The sequence below is a fragment of the Podarcis vaucheri genome (genome assembly GCF_965113315.1).
Source record: "Podarcis vaucheri genome assembly, chromosome: W".
Lineage (NCBI taxonomy): Eukaryota > Metazoa > Chordata > Lepidosauria > Squamata > Lacertidae > Podarcis > Podarcis vaucheri.
The window spans coordinates 590,305-609,927 of record NC_138757.1 but is presented as its reverse complement, the minus strand read 5'-3'; positions in this window follow the sequence as shown (position 1 = coordinate 609,927).

Sequence of the window (19,623 nt, the reverse complement as noted above, 5' to 3'; positions counted from 1 at the left end):
TCTTTTGTATCCAGGCAGCCCTGGGGCTGGGTTTCAAAATTTTGTAATCCACAGAAAGAAGGGAGGAAAGTCACTGTCTATATCCACTTATTAAAATACAGTATCTTTAGTTTCCAATAATCAAGTCCAAATTTGCGGGGTATACTCCAATTTCTTTAAAACCCCTTTCAGCGCTTCAGCTTTGAAGTCTCTTTGCTTGCTACTTTAAGCAGAGTCGGAAGACGGACTTCCTTTTAACGTCTCCCGCTTTCAGCCGAATTTCAAGAATTTAGACTCAAAAATCCCAGGTTTCTTACTCACGAGTATGTTGTTTCAAACCAGATGATCAAGAGAAGAAAGGTCAGCGCTCATCAGCAGCAGCCGCGTGGCTTCGCTTCCACGGAAAGAGCGATGAACTCACAGCACCGCTACCCCCTCCACGTTCCGGAGCCCCTTACGGGGTCCCTTCTTCGTTTCCGAGGTCGCTGTTGGTGCCCGCCGAGTCCCACGACCCCAGGCTCACTCTACCTGGGGTTTTACTTGACGGGTCTCCGCTTTGCCGCAGCGGACGACCCTTTTCCGCGGAGCCCCTCTTCACAGAGTAAAGAGGACCGCCAATGCCGTTTCGCGCCGCCTCCGGAAGTCCTAAACTTCTTTGTATATAAAGGAAACCTGGCGTTGGTCCTTGGTGAGCTGGGACCTGAGGTAGCCCTGACAGGTGTCATCTGCAAATTTGATCAGGATGCCCTTGAGTCCATCATCCAAGTCGTTGATAAAGATGTTGAATAAGACCGGGCCCAAGACAGAACCCTGTGGCACCCCACTAGTCACTCTTCTCCAGGATGAAGAGGAATCATTTGGGTTCGGTCAGTCAGCCAGTTACAAATCCACTGAGTGGTAGCATAGTCAAGACCACATTTTACCAGCTTCTTTACAAGAATATCATGGGGCACCTTGTTGAATGCCTTGCTGAAATCAAGGTAGACTACATCCGCTGCGTTCCCTTCATCTACCAGGCTTGTAATTCTGTCAAAAAACGAGATCAGGTTAGTCTGACATGGGCGATAATTATTTGGGTCCTCTCTTTCCCCCTTTTTGAAAATAGGGACAACATTTGCCCTCCTCCAGTCTGCCGGGACTTCGCCTGTTCTCCAGGAATTCTCAAAGATGACTGCCAGTGGTTCTGAGATCACATCTGCCAGTTCTTTTAATACTCTTGGATGCAGTTCATCTGGCCCTGGAGACTTGAATACATCTAAACTAGCCAAGTATTCTTGTACTATCTCCTTAGTTATTCTGGGCTGTGTTTCCTTTGCTGAATCATTTGCTCCAAATTCTTCAGGTCGGGCATTGTTTTCTTTATCGGAGAAGACTGAGGCAAAGAAGGCATTGAGGAGTTCAGCCCTTTCTGTGTCCCCTGTTTGCATTTCACCATCTTCTCCTCTGAGTGACCCCATTGTTTCTTTGTTCTTCCTTTTGCTACGAACATACCCATAAAAGCCTTTTTTGTTGCTTTTAACCTCTCTAGCAAGCCTGAGTTCATTCTGTGCTTTAGCTTTTCTGACTTTGTGTCTACACGTGCTGGCTATTTGTTTGAATTCCTCTTTGGTGGTTTCCCCCCTTTTCCATTTTTTGTACACATCCTTTTTTAATCTTAACTCAGTTAAAAGTTCTTTAGATAGCCACCCTGGCTTCTTTAGGCACCTTCCATTTTTCCGTCTCATTGGTATTGCCTGACGTTCTGCTTTTACTATCTCCCTCTTAACAAACTCCCAGCCGTCATGAACTCCCTTTCCTTTTAGTATTACTGTCCATGGGATCTCACCCAGCACTTCCCTAAGTTTTATGAAGTCGGCTTTCTTAAAGTCAAGAAATTGAGTCCTAGTATGCTTGGCTGCTCCTTTCCGCTGTATAGTAAACTTCAGAAGAGCATGATCACTCGCGCCTAATGATCCTTCCACTTCTACCCCACTAACCAGGTCATCAACATTGGTTAGGGGACTTCCGGGGTGGCGCCTCCGGCGATGGCGGACTCCCTCTGAAACGGAGGGACAAGCTCCGCGCGAAACGGGTCTTTCCCGCTACGGCGAAGCGGGGACCCTTTAGAAATCACAGGCGGATGAAGCCTGTGACCCTGGGACTTGGCGGGCACCCTTAGTGCCCCCCCAAGCCTCAAAGGAGCCCAATAACGGGCCCTGAAGCGAAGAGGGGGAAGTGGCGCGGTGCTGAGAGTCTACCGCTATTTCCGTGGAGCGAAGCCGCACAGCCGTTGCCGGAGAGCGCTGCCTTCTTCTTGGACAATTTGGATTTTAAAAATAACCACCGTGAGTACCTAAACTCGGGAAAAGTGAACCACAATTTAAGGAACTGGGAAAAGAAAGGAATTGGATTCAAAAAGGCATTACAATTTGGTACTGAAACGGAAAGGTCTAACAGGAAGTCAACCTTCCTTTTTTTGTAGTTTGAACAAAGCAAAGACAAAGTAAACTAGAGTTTTGAAAACTATTTTAAAGGAGTGGATTTAATCATCTAAAATAGCTGAACCCCCCCTTCGGCAGCAGGAGGAGAAGGGGGTGCTTTCTTTGGACTGTTTTATTCCTGCAGAAGTAAGTTTAAAATAAAGTAATTTTCCGCCGTCTTACCCAGGGAGCGGGGTGTCAGGACTGACGTTTGAAGCTCATTGACCACGACAGAAGCTGTTTGACAGATAGTTAAAAGAGGGGGGGAAAGCTGCGATTCCACTGTTTCTTTTTGTAACTTTATTTTTTATATATATAATATATTTTATTGCTTTTTTCCAGATACAAAAATATATAACAAAAAAGAAGAAAGAAAAAAAGAAAAGTGAAAGAAATCCAACTTTCCAATACATTTTTTCATCACCAACTGGACTTCCCCACGTCTCCCTCACCCTGCTTTCTTTACAATAAAAATATCAGCAAATTAATACCTTGTTTCATGTGTTATTAGTACTTTCAAATAGGTTTCTTTTGGGTTCAAAATACTTATTATCCAATTACTTTTACCCTGAGATAAATTCCATGTCATTTTAAACTTTAGTCCTTTCATAATCATATCTTAGTTTCCAATATACCAAATCTTATTGCTAGAGCTGTATTTTCAAAAATCATGCAGTTTCTTAACATTCATATAACTTATAATGTTTTTGTAGATAGTCCTTAAATTTTTCCCAGTCCTCCACCATCGTCTCTTCTCCCAAATCTCAGATTCTGTCAGTCATTTCAGCCAGTTCCATATAGTCCATTAGTTGCATATGCCATTCTTCCAGTGTGGGCAATTCTTGCGTCTTCCAGTGCCTTGCAATGAGTATTCTTGCTGCTGTCGTTGCATACATAAAAAAGTTCTGTCCTTCTTTAATACTTTCTGGCCGACAATGCCCATAAGGAAGGCCTCTGGTTTCTTGGGAAAGGTATACTTAAATACCTTTTTTAATTCATTATAAATCATTTCCCAGAAGGCCTTCACTTTTGGACAAGTCCACCAGAGGTGAAAAAATGTCCCTTCAGCCTCCTTACATTTCCAACATTTGTTATCCGACAAATGGTATATTTTAGCAAGCTTGACTGGGGTCATGTACCACCTGTATATCATTTTCATAATGTTTTCTTTCAAGACACTACATGCCGTAAATTTCATACCAGTGGTCCATAACCGTTCCCAGTCTTCAAACATAATGTTATACCCAATGTCTTGAGCCCATTTTATCATGGCTGATTTAACTGTCTCATCCTGAGTGTTCCATTTAAGCAGCAAGTTATACATTCTAGAAAGAACCTTAGTTTTGGGTTCTAACAGTTCTGTCTCTAGTTTCGATTTTTCCACCTGGAAACCTGTTTTTTTATCTAACTTATAGACCTCTTGAATTTGAGCATAATGAAACCAATCTTGCACCTTGTGCTTTAATTTTTCAAAGCTCTGTAACCTCCAATTGTCACCAACTTTTTCTATTATTTCCCCATATTTCGGCCAACCTGCCTCCATATTGGGTTTTTTTCGAGCCTTGGCCTCCACTGGTGATAACCACCTCGGGGTCTTAGTTTCTAGTAAGTCTTTGTATTTTGTCCAGACCATAAAAATTGCTTTTCTGACAATATGGGTTTTAAACATTTTATGAGTCTTTACCTTGTCGTACCACAAATATGCATGCCATCCTAAAGAGTTGTTAAACCCTTCCAGATCCAGGACATCAGTGTTCTCTAAAAGTAACCAATCTTTCATCCAGCAGAAGGCCGCCGCTTCATAATATAACCTTAAGTCTGGCAGGGCAACCCCCCCTCTTTCTTTTGCATCAGTTAGTATTTTGAATTTTATTCGGGGCTTTTTGCCCTGCCAAACAAACTTAGAGATATCCTTCTGCCATTTGCCGAAACATTCCACTCTGTCCACAATCTGTAGGGTTTGAAACAAAAACAACATCTTTGGCAATACATTCATTTTTACCGCTGCAATTCTACCCAACAAGGAAAGTTTCAGTCTTGACCAAGTTTCTAGATCCTTTTTAACTTCTATCCAACATTTTTCATAGTTGTCCTTAAATAAATTCAAATTTTTGGAGGACAAATTAACCCCCAAGTATTTCACTTTTTTAACCACAGTTAATTCTGTTTCCTTCTGAAACTCATCTGTTTCTATAGATGTCAGGTTTTTACCCAGAACCTTAGTTTTTTGTTTATTCAACTTGAATCCCACCACCCGACCAAACTCATGAATCAGTTCTAGAACTCTTTTTGTACTAGATTCTGGCTCCTGTAATGTTAAAACCAAATCATCTGCAAATGCTTTCAATTTGTATTGTTTCACTCCGACCTGTATTCCTCGTACCAGCCGGTCCTCCCTAATCATACTCAGAAGCACCTCCAAGACTGAGATGAATAAAAGGGGGGATAAAGGACACCCCTGTCGTGTTCCTTTTTCAATTTTAAACTCTTTTGTCACCACATTGTTCACTATCAATTTAGCTTTTTGTTCCGAATATATTGCTTCTATACCATTTTCGAACCCCCGTCCCACTCCCATCCCTTCCAAGTTTTTCTTCATAAATTTCCAAGAGATGTTGTCAAAGGCCTTCTCCGCGTCAATAAAAATTAACACTGCTTTCGTATTGATATTAGTTTGCAAAAGCTCCAAAATGTCAATAATATTTTTAGTATTATCAAACAAATGTCTACCTGGGAGAAAGCCTGCCTGGTCCTTATGAATTACTTCATTTAACACTCTTTTAAGCCTACTTGCCAAAATGTCTGCAAATATTTTGTAATCCACATTTAGGAGTGAGATGGGACGGTAGTTCTTTAGTTGAGTCTTTTCAGTTTCCAGTTTGGGAATCAATGTGATAAAAGCTTCTTTCCACGTTTCCGGTGCCTTCCTCCCTTCCATGATCTGGTTACAAACCTCCGTTAATGGTTGTATCAAATAGTCTTTTAAAATCTTATAGTACTTGGAGGTGAGACCGTCTGGGCCTGGAGATTTGCCGAGTTGCATATTCTGAATGGCACTCTCGATTTCCTGCTGTGTTATTCTACTGTTCAAGATTGTTTTCTTTTCTTGAGATAGTTTTGGTAGTCCATTGACTTTTAAAAACTGGTCTATCTCCGTCACATCTTGGGGCCCTTGCGTGTAAAGTTTTTTGAAATATTTCTGGAAACACTTTCTTATTTCATCCGGTTTCTGTATATTTCTCCCTTCAACCTCCAGATTGGTGATAAAGTTCAATTTTTGCCTCCTTTTCAACTGCCATGCTAGCAGCTTTCCACATTTATTCGCCGATTCAAAAGATCTTTGTTTCATTTGTTTAATTTTCCATTCCACTTCTTGATTTATTAATTTCGCGTACTGTGCTTGATAGAACTTAATTTCTCTCAGAATCTCCTTGGATTTTGGTTTTAGTCTCAATTTATTCTCTCCATCTCTTATCTTCTCTAGTATCTTGTCCTTTTTTCCATTCCAGAGTTTTTTCTTGATAGTGTTCTGTTGTATCAGAAACCCTCTCATTACAGCTTTACTTGCGTCCCAGATTATTCTCTTTTCCACCGAAGTGTTCAAATTTATTTCGAAATAGTCTTTTAAGATTTTTTGGGCCTTTTTCACAATCTCTTGATCTCTTAACAGAGTGTCATTCATTCTCCATCTAAAAGAGCCGGCTGGAGTAAGTCTCAATTCCGCTTTCAAAGCATTATGGTCGGAGCAGGTTTTTGGGCAGATTCCCACTTTTATAGTCTTAGGTGCCAGTCCTCTAGATGTCCAAATTTGGTCGATTCTTGTCCATGACAAGTGAGCCTCAGAGAAGAAAGTTCCTTCTTTACCTGAGGGGTTCTTTGTTCTCCAAATATCAATCAAGTCCATACTGTCAGTCAGTTCAAAAAAGGTTTTAGGTAGTCTGCCGTCTTTGGTTAAATTTTGATTTTGTGACTTGTCCATGTAGGTAGAGACCACCCCATTCATATCTCCCATCAAGAAGATGTTAGAATAGTCCATATAGTTCAGCAATGTCTCATGCAGCTTCTTGTAGAATTCCGACTTCCCTTTATTTGGTGCATAAATTCCTACTATCAATAACTTTTCTCCTTGTGTTTGTATCTCAATTGCCAAAATTCTTCCTTGCTCATCTTTGAACAAAAATTTCGGTGACAGGTTCTCCTTAGCATAAATCACTACGCCTCTTTTCTTAACTTTGTCTGATGAAATAAATTCTTGGCCTAGTCTTTTGTTAATTAACACTTTCCTATGGAGCCTTGTCACATGGGTTTCCTGCAAACAGATAATGTCCAATTTTTCTTTTTTCAATATGTGAAAGATCCTCCTTCTTTTTTCCGGGGAATTCCCGCCATTTATATTCCAACTTAAAAGCTGCAGAGACATCCTGGATCAATCTAAGAGTCCTCTAGGAGTGAGTCTACTACTTCGTCCAGACCCTGTGGTGGATCTTTTTGTAACTTTAAACTAACAACGATTGACAAAGTATCTAAAAGTAAAAGAAACTTTGGGGCTGGATTTGTAACAGAAGTTTTCCCTCTAGGGGGAGATAGTGAAACTGTAACTAGGGATTTTCCAGCCGTTACAGTATAACCTGTGGGAATTGAATGCTGACCTTGAAGGACAATGTACTCAGAAATGTTGTTGTGTGCTTTTCTCAAAACAAATGCTCTACTGGAAGAATTTCATGAGGGAATGAATTTGATGACTGACTTGGTTGGGAACCTTAAGCAGACTGTGGGAAATCTTGGACAGGCAGTAGAAAAAAAGTATGGAGTTTACCCAGGATTTATACCAAGATTGTGTCTTGTTAGAACAGAAGAAAGAAGAGGATTCTGCTGAACCTTGGGAGTCAGAAATGGAGCCACAGACGGAGGTTGCGGCCCTGCAGGAACATGAATCTTTGGAATTGGCAACTGGCTTTCGAAAAAATCAGACTCGGAAAGAAGAAGTTTGGATTGGACTGGAAATGGGGGGTTGGATTGACCCCCCTGAGCAGGGACATATGGACTTTCCGAGTCTGGTAGTGGACTGTGAGAGGCTTGGAGATATGGGGATTCCAAAGTTTGGAGGGGCTTTGAAACATGCTTTTAAGTACTACATGGAGCTCAGTTTGGACTGTGGAAAAGGGACCTTTTGGCTGGAAGGAGGCAAAAGCATTACTAAATTGGAGATTACACGAGTGAAAAGAAAATATGAAGAAAAACAGTGGAAGGGACGTGGAAGAGATTTAAGACTCTCGGATATTAGGTCACCAGGTTAATGTGCCAGTTTAATGGACAAATGGACTGACAAACCCAGGACCTGGGGGATGGGACGTTGGATTTTCTTTTTCTTTTTCCTATTTTTTTGTTATTAGGATTGTTCTACATAATTGATGAATACTAGATGGATGGATGAAATGAAATTGCTTGGCTCTGGTATAAAAGTTTAAGGGATTAGGAAAGAATATAATGGTTAAGAGAAGTTACTAAAAATAAGATTTAGGTTAAGGTTTTTATAGGACAATGAGGAGAATAGAGTTTTTCTTTTTTGTATTTTCTTTTTTGTGCATTTTTTACTTTTCTTGTTATAACTTGGAAAACTCTAATAAAATATCTTTTTTAAAAAAAACAACAACATTGGTTAGGACCAGATCTAAAATGGCTGTTCCTCTTGTTGCTTCTCCCACTTTCTGAACAATGAAGTTGTCTGCAAGGCCAGTGAGGAATCTGTTTGACCTTATGCTCTTGGCTGAGTTTGACGTCCAACAAATATCCGGGTAATTGAAGTCCCCCATTACTACTATCTCCCTTCCTTTTGCATGCTTGGCCATCGGTTCCATGAAGGCATCATCTATGTCCTCCGTTTGACTTGGGGATCTATAGTAAACTCCCACAATGAGGTCTCTGTTATTCTTCTCTCCCTTAATTTTGACCCAAATGCTCTCACTTTGGCTTTGAGGTTGTAAATCTTGGATCTCTTCACAGGTATACACATCCCTGACATATAACGCCACTCCTCCTCCTTTCTTGTCTGGTCTGTTTCTCTGAAATAGATTGTATCCCCCCATTATTACATTCCAATCGTGGGACTTATCCCACCAGGTTTCAGTGATGCCTATTATGTCATATTTAGTTTGCTGTACCAAGAGCTCAAGCTCATCTTGTTTATTTCCCATGCTTTGTGCATTAGTGTACAGACATTGAAGTCCATTAATCATTCCCCCGTGTCTCTTATTTAAGGATTTTTTCCTCCCACCACTAGGTCTGCGTGCTGTTTGCTCCATTTGGTCTATGACATGTGGATGATCATCTTCATCAATTGATAGACTCCTACCTTCAGGAGCACTGTCTCCCTCCCCCACATTAGTCAATTTAAAGCCCTCCTGATCCTGACATCCCTTTTTGTTCCTCCCTTACTTCTGTGACTTCCTCTCTTAATTTTTCTAATTTATCTACCGTATTTTTCGCTCTATAACACGCACCTGACCATAACACGCACGTAGTTTTTAGAGGAGGAAAACAAGAAAAAAATATTCTAAGCGAAACAGTGGATGTATGATTTTTGTGGTTCATGCTGTGGCCACAGACATGTGATCTGACGATGGGTTTGGGGTAGCCCAATGCAAAAATCCTGAGGATCCATGTGGATCCATGCTTTGTAACCACATTTTTGCGCCATTGGGGCCCCATGAAACAGTGGGTGTGTGTGTTTTTTGGTGCAAGCTGTAGCCATGGACATGCTATGTGATCTGATGGTGAATTTGGGGTGACCCAGTGCAAAGATCCTGAGGATCCATGTGGATCCATGCTTTTTAACCACGTTTTAAGTGGGGAGGGAAGGAAAAGCCCTCAAGGGACAAGGAGCACACGTGGGGGGTGTGGAGAAGGATGCTGCTAATAATGCAGAAGAGGCTCCTCTCCGGCTTTGCTCCTTTAGAACAAGCAGGCTCTGTGTCTCTCCCTCCTCCCCAGCAAGGAAACCACGATAGTAACCACTCTGAGACAAATCAAGAAAAATTGCGACCAACACTCTCCCCCAACAAGCGCAGTGAGGTCAACACACACACACACAGAGAGAGAGAGAGAGAGAGAGAGAGAGAGAGAGAGAGAGAGAGAGAGAGAACTGGCCCTAAAGTCGCAGGGCGCTGGAAGTCGCAGGGCGCAGGGTCGCTGGGGGAGTGAACGGGAAGCAGAGAACGATCCCTCACACACAGAGACACGGCCTACGTGTGCGTTGCAGCCTGGGGTGTTCCCTGGTTCAGGTTCTGGCTTGTGTTCCAATGATGCTGGCTGTGATGGGGCCGTTTGGTCTGGCGCAACCGGCTCGCTCAGTCGTGGTTCTGGTTCCGGTGTCCTTTCGGCCTCGCGTGTCCTCTCTGTATTTACTGATTCTGCCTCTCCTGCTGGCCCCTCCTGTTCTATGGGCCTCACTGCCCCACTGTTCCCTTGGGACTCCTCTGACCTGTCCTCCTCCTGGTTTTCTCCCGGGAATCGTCGCCGTATCTGGTCGCAGTGGCGGCGCCAGCATTGCCCCTATCCGTTAGCACCTCGTACGACACGGGGACAGCGACCCTGGTGACTGTGGCGGGTACCCATGCTTGGCCTGCCCCAAAATTCTTTGCGTACACTGGGTCCTGGGCCACGAAGGTCTGGGGGTTCCTGCCTTCCCCCACCACTACCTCATCCTGAGCTCTATCGGGGTGAAGGCGGTCCAATCTGATTGCAAGGTGCCGACCCATTAGTAGTTCAGCGGGGCTCCGGCCAGTCGTTGAGCTGGGGGTGCTGTGCTGTGCTAGGAGGAATGTGGCAAGGCGGTACTTCCAATCCCCTTGCGTCATGCGGCGGAGGGTGTCCTTGGTGGTCCGCACCATGCGTTCTGCTTGGCCATTGGTGGCAGGGTGGAATGGCGCCAAACGGATGTGGCGGATGGCGTTCTGCGCTGTGAAGGTTTGGAATTCTCCTGACGTAAATGCGGTCCCGTTGTCTGAGACGAGAGTGTCAGGGAGCCCGTGGGTTGCAAACAGCCTGCGTAGTACTCGGATGGCTGAAAGGGGCCAGCGAAGTCCACATGGAGGCATGACCATGGTGCTTGGGCGGACTCCCATGACTGGACTGGGGCCCTTGGGGGATCTGGGCGGGATTCTTGGCAGGCCTGGCAGTGTTTGACCCAGGCCTCTATCTCTCCGTCGATTCCCGGCCACCACACATAACTCCTGGCAAGGGCCTTCATTCTCACTACCCCTGGGTGTGTCTCATGTAGGGCTCTGAGGACCCTTTTTCAGAGGGGCTGGGGATCAACGACCCTGCTTCCCCATAACAGGCACCCCTTGTGGGCAGACAGTTCATGTTTGTGGGTTGTGTAGCCGGCGAATTCTGGCCCAGGGCTGCTGCTGGGCCATCCCCTCCACACCCAGTCCAGGACCCGGGAGATGACCCTATCTTTCTTGGAATGGTGTGCAACTTCTTGTGCCTGAATGGGGCGGTTGGGAAGCAGCTCCAGGCTCATAACCTCTTGTGCAGGTGCTTGGTTGGGGGCTGTTTCCGGTAGTGGTAGCCTGCTGAGGGCATCCGCATGACCCATCGCCTTCCCAGGGCGGTGAATCAGTGCATACTGGTAGCTGGCAAGGAAAATTGACCACCTGAGGACGCGAGGAGACAGCACTTGGGGGGGGTCTGCTTTTCGGGGGCAAAGAAGCCAAGCAACGGCTTGTGGTCAGTCACCACGGTAATCCAAGAAATCATGGAATTTTTTTACTCTCTTCATGATTGCCAGACCCTCCTTGTTGATTTGTGCGTAGTTCCGCTCGGTTGCGTTGAGTGTCTGGGAAAAGTATGCCACCGGTACCTCTCTTCCATCCGGGAGTCCCAGGACAGCGCCGATGCCATAGGGCGAGGCGTCGCATGCTAGCACCACCGACAGCCTCTCGTCGAAGTGTGCCAAGACAAGCAAGTCCTTGACTGCCTGGAATGCGGCCTCCTGGCGCTGGCCCCACACCCAAGGAGCCCACTTGTCCAGGAGTCTGTGTAGGGGCTCCGCTACCGCCGCCTTGTGGGGAAGGAAGGAATGGTAAAAGTTCAATAGTCCCAAGAAGGCCTGAAGTTCAGTCTTGCTCTTGGGCGCTGGGGCATCACAAATGGCCCGTACCTTGTCCCCAGTCGGGTGGACCCCTTCTGCGTCCACCATAAATCCCAGAAAGTCCACCTGAGGCACTCCTAGTAGACATTTTTCCCGCTTCACCTTGAGACCCGCCGTCTGGAAACGCTGCAGAACGGTGCGGAGGCGGTCCTCAAACTCCTCTGGTGTGGGCCCAGCAATCAACACATCATCGAAGAAGGGGGTGACGCCAGGAATCCCTTTAAGGAGAGAGTCCATTAGATTCTGGAATATTCCTGGTGCCACACTGACACCGAATTGCAGCCGCTTTACCCTGAACGCTCCTCTCTGCGTCACAGTCGTCTGTGCCTCTGCTGTGGCCTCGTCTACTGGCAGCTGTTTATATGCTTGGGCCAAGTCCAGCTTGCCAAAATTTTTTGACCCAGCCAGGGTGGCAAGGACATGGCTGACCACTGGCACTGGGTATGCGTGGGCCGTGAGGGCCTTGTTTATGGTACATTTGTAGTCTGCGCAGATGCGGACCGAACCATTAGGCTTGACGGGTGTGAGGATTGGGGTTTCCCAGGGGGCATTAGGCACCGGCTCCAGCACTCCTTGCTCCACGAGCCGGTCCAATTCCTCGTCTATACGAGGTTTCAGGGCAAACGGGACCCAGCGGGCCTTGAGCCTGACAGGTTGTACTGCGGGGTCAAGCTGTAGTGCAATGGGGGGGCGTATACTGTCCCAATTTCCCATCGAAAACCCCCGGAAATTCCTTGCATATGGCGTCCACGTCCACTTGTAAGCTAGTGTGGTTCACCCCGGTGACGGCTAGCCCCAGTGGTCCAAACCATGCCAATCCCAGTAAGCTAATGTAGGGGCCCTTGACCACAAGCAAGTCCAGTTGCCGCGTCCACCCTCGATACTGCACCCTGAAGGTCCCCACCCCCATTGTGGGGACCTTACGTTTCTGGAAGTCCCGGAGGGTGAATGGGGCCGGCCTGAGTTTGGGACCCCCACTAGGACAGTTTCTTTAAGGTCCTTCCCGAGATTATGGATAGAGTTGAACCCGTGTGAAGCTCCATGCGGCACGGGGCCCCCTCTATCTGTACCTCTACATAAATTTTGTCTACGTTGGGGTGGGGCAACTGGTATACCTGGAAGTCTGTGAGCTCTGTCGAGTTGCCTTGGTGCGTTGGGCCCTGGGGCTCTTGGATTGGTCATCTGATGCCTGGCGTCGGGTGGGCCGAGCCCGACACACCCGGGCGATATGTCCCAATTTTCCGCACTGCCTGCACTCTGCGTTGCGGAAACGGCAGGTCCTCCTCTCGTGACTCTCCCCGCAGCTTGCGCAGTTCCCTCCTTCTCGTCGAGGCAGCTGTGGTCTGTGTGCTGCTTGAGTGCGCTGCTGTACTCGGTGCACCTCCTCCCTGTCAGATCCTGAGTCGTCGGTGAGGTCTTCGTGGTGGACCCTCGGTTGGGACGGCAGGCTTGGTTCGTGCCTCTTGCGTCGACCTCTCGGCAGCTTCTGTTGCCAGGGCCTCCTCCAGGGCGACCTGGAACGTTAGGTCCTTCTTAGCGTAGAGGCGTCGTTGCAGCTTCTCATCCTTCAGGCCACTGAAGCATGTTCTCCAATTCTGAGAAGTTGCAGAACCGGGCAGCTTGGCGGAGAGAGGTCACAAACCCAGTTATGGTTTCCCCAGGGGCTTGCCGCTTTGCGTAGAAGGCATTTCATAGAATCATAGAATCATAGAATCATAGAGTTGGAAGAGACCACAAGGGCCATCGAGTCCAACCCCCTGCCAAGCAGGAAACACCATCAGAGCACTCCTGACATATGGTTGTCAAGCCTCTGCTTAAAGACCTCCAAAGTAGGAGACTCCACCACACTCCTTGGCAGCAAATTCCACTGTCGAACAGCTCTTACTGTCAGGAAGTTCTTCCTAATGTTTAGGTGGAATCTTCTTTCTTGTAGTTTGGATCCATTGCTCCGTGTCCGCTTCTCCGGAGCAGCAGAAAACAACCTTTCTCCCTCCTCTATGTGACATCCTTTTATATATTTGAACATGGCTATCATATCACCCCTTAACCTCCTCTTCTCCAGGCTAAACATGCCCAGCTCCCTTAGCCGTTCCTCATAAGGCATCGTTTCCAGGCCTTTGACCATTTTGGTTGCCCTCCTCTGGACACGTTCCAGTTTGTCAGTGTCCTTCTTGAATTGTGGTGCCCAGAACTGGACACAGTACTCCAGGTGTGGTCTGACCAGAGCAGAATACAGTGGCACTATTACTTCCCTTGATCTAGATGCTATACTCCTATTGATGCAGCCCAGAATTGCATTGGCTTTTTTAGCTGCCGCGTCACACTGTTGGCTCATGTCAAGTTTGTGGTCAACCAAGACTCCTAGATCCTTTTCACATGTACTGCTCTCAAGCCAGGTGTCACCCATCTTGTATTTGTGCCTCTCATTTTTTTTGCCCAAGTGCAATACTTTACATTTCTCCCTGTTAAAATTCATCTTGTTTATTTTTGCCCAGTTCTCTAATCTGTCAAGGTCGTTTTGAAGTGTGATCCTGTCCTCTGGGGTGTTAGCCACCCCTCCCAGTTTGGTGTCATCTGCAAATTTGATCAGGATGCCCTTGAGTCCATCATCCAAGTCGTTGATAAAGATGTTGAATAAGACCGAGCCCAAGACAGAACCCTGTGGCACCCCACTAGTCACTCTTCTCCAGGATGAAGAGGAACCATTGATGAGCACCCTTTGGGTTCGGTCAGTCAGCCAGTTACAAATCCACTGAGTGGTAGCATAGTCAAGACCGCATTTTACCAGCTTCTTTACAAGAATATCATGGGGCACCTTGTCAAATGCCTTGCTGAAATCAAGGTAGGCTACATCCACTGCGTTCCCTTCATCTACCAGGCTTGTAATTCTGTCAAAAAACGAGATCAGGTTAGTCTGACATGACTTATTTTTCAGAAATCCATGCTGACTATTGGTGATCACAGCATTCCTTTCTAGGTGCTCACAGACTGTTTGCTTAATGATTTGTTCCAGAATCTTCCCTGGTATTGATGTCAGACTGACTGGGCGGTAATTATTTGGGTCCTCTCTTTTCCCCTTTTTGAAAATAGGGACAACATTTGCCCTCCTCCAGTCTGCCGGGACTTCGCCTGTTCTCCAGGAATTCTCAAAGATGACTGCCAGTGGTTCTGAGATCACATCTGCCAGTTCTTTTAATACTCTTGGATGCAGTTCATCTGGCCCTGGAGACTTGAATACATCTAAACTAGCCAAATATTCTTGTACTATCTCCTTAGTTATTCTGGGCTGTGTTTCCTTTGCTGAATCATTTGCTCCAAATTCTTCAGGTCGGGCATTGTTTTCTTTATCGGAGAAGACTGAGGCAAAGAAGGCATTGAGTAGTTCAGCCCTTTCTGTGTCCCCTGTTTGCATTTCACCATCTTCTCCTCTGAGTGACCCCACAGTTTCTTTGTTCTTCCTTTTGCTACGAACATACCCATAAAAGCCTTTTTTGTTGCTTTTAACCTCTCTAGCAAGCCTGAGTTCATTCTGTGCTTTAGCTTTTCTGACTTTGTGTCTACATGTGCTGGCTATTTGTTTGAATTCCTCTTTGGTGGTTTCCCCCCTTTTCCATTTTTTGTACACATCCTTTTTTAATCTTAATTCAGTTAAAAGTTCTTTAGATAGCCACCCTGGCTTCTTTAGGCACCTTCCATGTTTCCGTCTCATTGGTATTGCCTGACGTTGTGCTTTTACTATCTCCCTCTTAACAAACTCCCAGCCATCATGAACTCCCTTTCCTTTTAGTATTACTGTCCATGGGATCTCACCCAGCACTTCCCTAAGTTTTATGAAGTCGGCTTTCTTAAAGTCAAGAAATTGAGTCCTAGTATGCTTGGCTGCTCCTTTCCGCTGTATAGTAAACTTCAGAAGAGCATGATCACTCGCGCCTAATGATCCTTCCACTTCTACCCCACTAACCAGGTCATCAACATTGGTTAGGACCAGATCTAAAATGGCTGTTCCTCTTGTTGCTTCTCCCACTTTCTGGACAATGAAGTTGTCTGCAAGGCCAGTGAGGAATCTGTTTGACCTTATGCTCTTGGCTGAGTTTGACGTCCAACAAATATCTGGGTAATTGAAGTCCCCCATTACTACTACCTCCCTTCCTTTTGCATGCTTGGCCATCTGTTCCAGGAAGGCATCATCTATGTCCTCCGTTTGGCTTGGGGATCTATAGTAAACTCCCACAATGAGGTCTCTGTTATTCTTCTCTCCCTTAATTTTGACCCAAATGCTCTCACTTTGGCTTTGAGGATCTAAATCTTGGATCTCTTCACAGGTATACACATCCCTGACATATAACGCCACTCCTCCTCCTTTCTTGTCTGGTCTGTTTCTCTGAAATAGATTGTATCCCCCCATTATTACATTCCAATCGTGGGACTTATCCCACCAGGTTTCAGTGATGCCTATTATGTCATATTTAGTTTGCTGTACCAAGAGCTCAAGCTCATCTTGTTTATTTCCCATGCTTTGCGCATTAGTGTACAGACATTGAAGTCCATTAATCTTTCCCCCGTGTCTCTTATTTAAGGATTTTTTCCTCCCACCACTAGGTCCGCGTGCTGTTTGCTCCATTTGGTCTATGACATTTGGATGATCATCTTCATTAATTGATAGACTCCTACCTTCAGGAGCATTGTCTCCCTCCCCCACATTAGTCAGTTTAAAGCCCTCCTGATGAGGTTTCTGAGATTTTTGGCAAAAACATTTCTCCCAACCGTTGTGAGGTGCAGCCCATCGCTTGCCAGAAGTCCATCTTCAAGAAACTGCAGTCCGTGATCTAAGAATCCAAACCGTTCCTGTTTACACCATTTGCGAAGCCAGCTGTTCACTTCCACTATTTTCCCCTCTCTCCCTGGGCCACGTCGTTCAACTGGGAGGACAGACGAGATGACAATTTGTGCATTTAGTTGCTTCAATTTCCTGCCGAGAGCCTCGTAGTCTCTTTTGATCTTCTGGAGGCTATTGCTTGCAGTGTCATTGGTTCCCACATGAACCAAGAGGAAGGGGTATTCGTCAGTGGGTTTTATTATTCCTTGCAGTCGTTCAGTTACATCTTGGATCTTAGCCCCGGGGAGACAGCACACTTCCCGAGACATCTTGTCAGGCCCACAGATCACTGCTTCTGTTCCCCTCAGTAGGGAATCCCCTATCACCACTACACGCCTCCTCTTGGGTTTGGTCGGGGTTCTTCCGTGAGCTGTCTGTTCCAAGGTCACCTGCACATTCCCTGAGGACTGACTTTGCTGCTCGTCTTCATATACCTGATCGACTGTAATGAGGGAGAGATCCTCAAATGGAGTCTGCTCTTCGTCTTCCATGTTAGGGGAGAGGACCTCAAAGCGATTGTGTATTTCTAGACAATCAGAGTGGACCCTGGGCCTCCTACTTCTTTGAGTCACGTTTCTCCATATATCTGGCTCCTGTGTTGGTGAACTAGACTCCTTCTCAGGGGAGTCCCCTGTCTCCTCCTTGGTGGGGACGGTGTGCTCTGTTGCTTCCAAGAAGAGCTCCAGCTCTCTAATTCTTTGGAGCGTAGCTACACGTTCCTCCAGTTGCTGGACTTTGTCTTTTAATAGGGCAATCAACATGCAATTGCTGCAGGTAAAGCTGCCTGCAACCTTTGGCAAGATGGCAAACATTGCGCAGGAATCGCAGGCGACTGCAGCTGTTCCCTCCCCTTCCATCTTGAGATCGTGTTGTTGGGGTTGGCTACAGAGGTCCTCCATCATAAAAAGCTTGAAGACAGGACAAATAACTTCCCCCACACAAAAAAACACCTAGATCTCCCCCCACAAACGTTTGAGACTCCACTGAAGGCTACGACGAGCCACCACTGAGGGCTACGGCGAAAAGTGCCCCTTCAGCCGTTCCATTATTGTTTTGTATGGAACAGTAGCGACGTCTTCAGGCGCAAGGAGAGCCCGGGTGATTTCAAACGTCTCCTCTCCGCAGACGCTGAAGAATATCGCCCTCTTCTTGGCATCTTCTTCGTCGGTGACCCCTTTGGCTTCTAGGAGGAAGGTGAAACGGGAGGCATACGCTTCCCAGTCTCCGGATGCTGGGTTGAACGGCGAGAAGCTGCTGTTGGTTGCCATTCTGAGTTCCTTGGGTCCCGGACTCTCTGGGATTTATGGTGATGGACAAGGGGGAGGACTGCACAAAGGTCAATTTGTGTTGCCTCCATATTTAAAAGCACCTTTAGGAGTTCCTTGGCACCGCCCAGAGTTCTCCATCTTGGGTCTCCATTTTGTATAGTTAGGCTCACTTTCCTAGGTGTTAAAGTCAAGGATTGATGACCTAATTGAAGGTTAAGGTTGTATTTAAATTTGTCAGTACGTTTGCTATTTAAGGACACAGTGGCGTAGCGTGGGGGGTGCCAGGGGTGCCGGCCGCACCGGGCGCAACATTTTGGGGGGCGTGTTTGGCCAGCCCTCCTCGAGGAAGCAGGAACCCCACTGTCCTCAGACCTCCTCCGAAGGCTGGCGGTGGGGCAGAGAGACCTCCTCCCGCCGCCAGGCTTCGGAAGGCTATCCTGAAGACTTGTGGTGGGAGCAGTGGCGTAGCGTGGGGGGTGCAGGGGGGGCCTGCTGCACCTGGCGCAACATCTGGAGGGGCGCGGAAGAGACTCGAGTGCTAAAATCCACGGGTTAGGGGGCGCAAAATACTTGCCTTGCCCCGGGTGCTGAGAACCCACGCTACGCCACTGTAAGGACAAACTCCTCGTCCCCTTCCTCTCTTCAAAGGACTTAACACCGGCTGACGCTGGAGAAGCAGTAACTAGCTTTTGTTGGAGGCTGTACAGCTGGGACGAAAGATCATCTAGTCTTTTGAATATACAGTGCAAGGTTTTGATTATTAAATGGGACTGTTCAAATGTCATATGGTTGGCCGTGCCAAGGGCCAATTCCTCCTTCTGAGGAGAGACTACACTCTTACTATTGGCCACATCGCTTGTTATTTGTGGTATTATTCGCTCTTCGTCTTTAAGTGCAGACGCGCAATCACTCAGAGGGTTAAAACGATTCTGAGTTTCTACCGTGTAGGAACAATAATAATAATAATAATAATAAATTTTATTTATATCCCGCCCTCCCCAGCCGAAGCCGGGCTCAGGGCGGCTAACAACAATAAAACAGTACAAAAGTACAACATAAACAACATTCTAAAATCATTCATTATAAAAATTAATTAATTCAAGCGACTAGCAAACATTGGGCCAGAGCTCTGCGAAGATTGCCGAGGGAGTGAGTCAGGCTGTGCCCTGGCCAAAGGCCTGGTGGAACAGCTCTGTCTTGCAGGCCCTGCGGAAGGATGTCAAGTCCCGCAGGGCCCTGGTCTCTTGTGACAGAGTGTTCCACCAGATCGGAGCCACAGCCGAAAAAGCCCTGGCTCTAGTTGAGGCCAGCCTAACTTCTCTGTGGCCTGGGACCTTCAAGATGTTTTTATTTGAAGACCGTAGGTTTCTCTGTGGGGCATTCCAGGAGAGGCGGTCCCGTAGGTACGAGGGTCCTAGGCCATATAGGGCTTTAAAGGTTAAAACCAGCACCTTAAACCTGATCCTGTACTCCACCGGGAGCCAGTGCAGCTGGTATAGCACCGGGTGAATGTGATCTCGCAGCGAAGACCTCGTAAGGAGTCTTGCTGCAGCATTCTGCACCCGCTGGAGTTTCTGGGTCAGTCTCAAGGGCAGCCCCACGTAGAGCGAGTTACAATAATCCAGTCTGGAGGTGACCGTCGCGTGGATCACAGTGGCTAGGTCAGGGCGAGAGAGGTAAGGAGCCAACTGCTTAGCTTGGCGGAGATGGAAAAATGCCGCCTTTGTTATAGCTGCAATCTGCGCCTCCATGGTAAGGGAGGTGTCGAAGATTACACCCAAACTCTTAACGGACGGTGCTGGCACTAATTGCGCCCCCGCAAGAGATGGGAGTTGCCCCCCCAATCCCATATCGCCCCGTCCCAGCCACAGGACCTCTGTCTTCGAA